General features: G+C 44.9%; 1 non-coding gene across 1 annotated transcript; it reads right to left on the bottom strand.

The window, feature by feature from the left end:
• Positions 1-5330: 5330 nt before the first annotated feature.
• Trnaa-agc (transfer RNA alanine (anticodon AGC)) lies at positions 5331-5403 on the bottom strand. The gene has a single exon. It is a non-coding gene; the product is annotated as a tRNA-Ala (tRNA).
• Positions 5404-5955: the final 552 nt, after the last annotated feature.

Below are 5955 nucleotides of genomic sequence, written 5' to 3'. Positions count from 1 at the left end.
TGAGGTCAGCCAGGCTCAGAAGACCAAAAATCGTATGTTCTCCCTTATATGCAGACTTTAGATCTAGGGCAAATGCAGCAATGTGGTTGGACTCGGATCACATGACAAGGGGAAAGCACATACGGAGGAATGGGGATAGGTAGAAAACCCAAAACACAAAAGCGTCTCCACAGGAACTAATACAGAAACCTTAAAGTGACAGAGGTCAACACGAGAAGGGGATCAGGAACCAGTGCAAAGATCAGTTAGAGATGAGTCAACTTGGGCTGTAACACATTTGTACATGGAAGCAATGCTAGGAATCTCTCTGTATAGCTACCCTTAACTCAAATACCAAAAACGCTTTGTCTTTCTTATTATGCTTATGTCTTCTCTTGAACAAAATTAGAGATAAGAGCAGAACAGGTTCTGCCTGGAAGTGATGGGGAGAGAGGGGGCTGGGGGAGAAATGACCCAAACAATGTATGCACACGTAAATAAATGAATAATAAAAAAAAAGAAGCCATACAGCAACCTGTGTTGGAGAGGACCCAAGCCCTCGGACCCTCTTGGTGACGATGGAAAGTGCAGCCACTTTGGGGAGAACAGGTTGGCTGTGCTTTAGAAAGTTAAGCATAGCATCATCACAGAAGCCAGCAAATCCACCCTGTCACATCCTAAGAGGAATGAAAGCGTGTGTCTGCACAAGTCTTTCACCTGGACGCTCCTCGCACCACCATTCACATCAGCCCAAAGATAGAAACATCCCAAATGGTCAACCACTGATGAATGCTGAAGAGGGGGTGTGTCTCATCAGTGGAAAATTACTTGGCAATGAAAAAGCAACGATACATGGTACAGCACGGGGAAAGCTTCAGCATGCTGAGTGAAGGTACTCACAGAAGCCCTCGGGTGTGACCCCTGTGAAATGTCCAGACTAGAAAACCCACAGGGACAGGAGGTGGATGAACGGTTGCCTAGAGCCGGGCAGGGCTTGGGTTGGGGGAATTAAGAGTACAGGATTTCTTGGTGGGGTGATAAAATTGATGTAAAATATGCTAGAATCTACTGACTAGCGCACTTCATGCGAGTTAAGTCACTTATCACTCAATAAAGCTAATGCAAAAATTATATCCTCTTTCTGCTTACTTAGATGAATATCCAATTCAATTCAGTAACCAGTTTTGAACCGCTTTCTAAAAAATGCAAAACAAGGCAGTGACTCACATCCTCCAGAAGATTCCATCGACTTGTACCCACACCAGCAGTGAGCGAGGACTCCTGTCACCCCTGCTGTTTAGGTGACAGCAGTGACACAGGCTTGCTGACATTTCCTGACTGGCATCTGCTCCGAGGGGCTGGCATTTGTGCCATATCCCTCCCGCCCTGTCCCCCACATCCTCCAGTCCATTTTGCTTTGGGCATTTTGGAGACGGGATTTCCTGAGCTGTTTCCCTGGGCTGGCCTCAGACCTCGATCCTCCTGATCTGAGCCTCCCAAGTAGCTAGGATGACAGGCACCCGGCAAGTCACTATTTGCTGGTGTTCCCTTTTGAGAATCTGTCTCTTGACTTCCTGGTGAGGAAGGCTTGGGCTCACCTGCCATCTTCTACACTGTCCTTCTGTCCCCTTTACCAGCTGCTTTTGGAACTGAGAATGACACACTTAGGTGCAGATCCTCTTTGTATATTGCTAAGAAGGATGCCAGGCTTCCTTCCGTCCCGTGTTCTCTCACACGTGTGTGACAATGCCCATTGCTGAGGCTGGTGTCACTTATATTCTGATCTCAAACTGTAGTGTGAGACCTGGCTTTCGAAAGCTCTGTTGCTGTGACCTCGCCCACTGCACAGGAGTCACGCACTTCTCGAAGCCTGGGGCTTCTTTTGTCTGTGGCCTCGTGAGTCTCATTTTTAACATGCTCCAAAGAGAAGGGGGTGGAATTGCCCAGGGCCCTTCCCTCCTGTGACAGAGCTGGGTTTTTGCAGAAAAGGAAACGCTTTAGTGCCTGGTCCCCAGCATGGAGGCCGGAGCTGGGACACACACTGGCCTTCCTCGTCAGTGGGCGGCAGGGAATTGGCGGAGAGGAGGAGGAGGTGACAGGTGCAGACAGGCCATGCATTGTCACAGGTGGGAGCTTTCTTTGTGGGAGGAGTTGGCTTCTGCAAAGGGGAGGGAGCTTGTGGCATCAGAAGGTCATTGACAGCCTGCTTCTGTGTGTGTCAAGCTGTCCTTTTCCTGAAAGACGACACGAGCTCGTTTTTGTTAAAGGAATTTGTGTCCAGGCGTGTCCAGGCCTGAGCCAGTTTCACCCCAAACACTCCCAGATGGCTTCCTGCATCCTCTACTCAGTTGCATTCTGGGACTTTCCTTTCATGATTTTCCCAGGTTCTGTTCACACTCCCCCATCCATGGCTGGCGAAAGGCTGTCTGAGATGCTGAAGATTTATAATTGGACTAAGTATAGAATTTTCAGAATGATTTTGTTGCAAGTAGCAGAAAGTTTGGTTTGAAAAAGGTGGGTTTGGGGCCAACAGAGCCCAAAGGTTCAAAGTTGGTTTAACGTCAGGTATAGTTTGATCCAGGTACAGCTCAAAGAGGCAAACAGGTTTTGCTCTTTTTTTTTTTTTTAAAGTGTTGTTCCCCTCTTTCTACATTCAGGTCAGAGAACATAATTTGCATTTTATGTACTTTGACATTGAGTGACGTATTTGTGCCTAATTTATACACAATTTTATAAATGTTTGATTTTAGAAAAAAGCATATTCTTTTATCATAACAAGGGTATCATTTTTTCTGATCCTAAGAATATCCATTTTGTATTAAATTTCAATATGAAACTCAGCTTTCTTATTTTCCTTAGCATGGGTCCGGTGTGTCTCTGTCCTGATCTTTCTCTGTTCTTGTAGTCAGTCCATGGTCACACCCCTGTTGCTGTGAGGGAAACCATTTTCATCCAAAAGCATTAGCTGAAGTATTTATGGTGTAAAAATCTTTGTACACCGAGCTCTTCGAGAGTCTGGTGGATTGGTGTTCAAAAATATCTATTAAGAGGATAAAGGGACAAAGTGGGGAAGTACGTCCAACCTAAGCGGATCGGCTCTGCTCAGCCTCGCCTACGGCCCCGTTATTCCTAGAGTTTTCCATCTGTGTGTTATTTTATTTCCTAGAGCTGTTAGAGATCTTACAGGAATTTCGCAGGGGCAGGAATATATATCATCCACCATATTTTTGGCTGGGTTTTTAGTCCTCCCAAATTGTCACCAGTCGTCTACTGAGAGTCCAGTGAGCCTGTGGAAGAATGGTTCCTTTCCAGGATTAAATGGAGGAAACCAGGAGAAAGTCAGCTTTGTCAAATCCCAGAAATGTCTCTCAGGGGAGGCAGACGGGTGAGGTAAACTCCTACGATTTAGGACCTCTTTGCTGGTGACACGAAGGGGTGACCAAAGCCGGGGATGTCACTGGAGGGCAGGGGTGACCAAAGCCAGGGATGTCACTGGTCCACAGTGCATGGCAACATGACCAGAGGGTCTGGCCTCATGGAAATTTGCCCTGCTTGAGTTTTTAGAGCAAATCTAGCTTTGTCCAGATTTCCTCTTTTCCCTAAAATTGTTAACTTCCGGTCCAAACGACTTGGGTCAGTTGTTTTGTTGTCTTTGAGCACAAGGGTCCCCTCAACCTCTGCCCACCCCCAACCACTGGAAGCAGCATTCGGGTCTGTCGCATGGCGCTGGTAAGAGGAAGCTTTGCTTGGCTGCTGATCCCGGCAAAGGGAGTTGAGTTTTTCCCAACAGGATGGCTATTCTGCATTTAATGAAAGCAAGCTTGCACAAATTGGCTTTTAGTCTGCAACTTCTAGAAGTCTGGTAAAATTCCACATGGCTTGGGAGCCCTGAACTGCTCTGCAGGGGTGACTTATTCTCTCCAAAGAAACCTGCCTCAATTCCAGTGAACATCGAGGGCCAAGAATGTCACGTAGATCATTCTTGAGAGACCAGAAGTGCAGTTTTTCTCCAGTCACCATTCATGTGTTTGGTGTGGCGAATAACACTCTTGACGGTGTGACTTAATCACAGAGATTTGATTGGGTATCAATAATTTTTAAATGACTATTTCTTGTTTTTAATCTTTTTTATATTATTGTTGCACTGGGAGGACATTGTGATGTTTATAAAAGTTCTTACAATATATCATAGTTGAGTTCACCCCTTCCACCATTCTCCTTTATCCTCCGTCCCCCACTCCTGGAACAGTTTCAGCAGGTCTCATTTTTCCATTTTCATTCATGAGTGCATAATATTCCACCATATTCACCCTCCTACACTCTTTCCTTATATCCTCCCCCCTCCCACTGGTGCCAACCTCTACACAGGACCTGTTTTACCTTCCTGTCCTCCATTTTTGAAAGAGGACACCTTTGCTTGTTTAAGATAGCTACACAGGGAGTTTCACTGCGACATTTCCGTGTGTGTATGTATTACAACTCCAATTGGCTCGTGTCCTCTACTTTAAGTGACTGTATTCCTTAAGGCGGTCTCTCTGAGGCCCACTACATGGGAGATGCTGCCCTGTTAATAGCTTGGCTTGTTTTATCCTGGAATGAGAAGGACATGGCAGTGACCTCTTCAGGGTGACAACCTCCATCTTGAGTCTGAAGTCAGCCAAGGCCGCTGGGCCAGCACTCTGGGGGTCACTGATATTTTCCTTCTTTCTTTCTTCCTAACCTAAGCACAGTGAAGAACCTTTCACTCCTGTCCACACTGTAGGCGACATAAAAGGTTAGAAAACTTACTTTTGAAAGAAATTCTTTTAGGAATTCATTTGACACTTTTGTTTTTTAAAAAGTGCTAACTGTTTAAAATTGAAAAGTAAAAACTGGCACAACTTACCTGCAATTGCAAATCAGTAAAGCACAACTGAAATGAACTGTACACTGCAGGGTGTGCTGGAGGTACATGGCACGTGCACACGTGCATCTACACACATTTGCACACATACATGCGTACACTTATGTTGCGACAGAATTGAATTCCATGACGCTGTTAAGAATGAGGTTAGTCTGTGCACAGTAACGTGGAAATTCTTCAAGACAGCTTATCATGTGCAAATAAGGCAGATGAGCCTCTATGGGAATTGCCTGATCCCCCAAATAAAACATTTTCAGGTCTGTGTGTGAGAGAGTGCAATGCATATTTTGGTATCTGAGCAAAAGTGTTTTCTGTAAGAAAACTGCTAGTAATGGAAGCAAATGACCAGATGAGGGTGAGGACGTAGAAAACTAATTTCACTTTGCAGCTCTCTGTACTGCTTGAATTTTTCGGTATGCATATGAATTTCTTTTTAGTGATTTTTTTTTGGCAGAACTGGGATTTGAACTCAGGGCCTCACGCTTGCTAGGCAGGCGCTCTACCACTTGAGCCACTCTGCCAGCCCTGTGAATTTAGTTTTAAAAACCCACATCACCAACGTCACCTAGGTGGCAGGAACACACGATATTTGTCTGTCCTTTATAGTTTTACGTGTGAAAGAAACACTAGCGAATGGTCTTTGTGAAAGTCCCAATTATGGGAATATAATCCTCACAGTAATAGCTGTAAGGGGCTCCAAAGTTTACTTTGTTCCTTTAAAATAAGTTATAAGTGATGAATTGCACAGTCTCACAGAAAGATGTGTTTGTAGGAAAGCTTTCCAGCTCATGTGTGAATTTAGGCTGGCTCCAGAATCCTGTTAGGTGCGGGTGCAGAAAAGCGTTTCAAAATGACACGAACTAGAATTAGGGTCTTTAAAAAGTGTACTGGAGAAAAGAATTAAATATGAACACTGATAATTTCAGGAGAAATGTGTGAAATAAATGCACATAAGCTAGAAGCAAAATGTCCTGTTTAGATGGCAGAGTAGCTCGAGGGGTGGAGTGCCTGTCTAGCAAGCGTAAAGCCCTGAGTTCAAACCCCAGTACCACAAAAAAAAAAAAAAGAAAGAA

The sequence above is a fragment of the Castor canadensis genome, chromosome 13 (genome assembly GCF_047511655.1).
Source record: "Castor canadensis chromosome 13, mCasCan1.hap1v2, whole genome shotgun sequence".
Lineage (NCBI taxonomy): Eukaryota > Metazoa > Chordata > Mammalia > Rodentia > Castoridae > Castor > Castor canadensis.
Note: the sequence above shows the minus strand (reverse complement) of the source record. Positions and strands in the feature narration are given on the sequence as shown.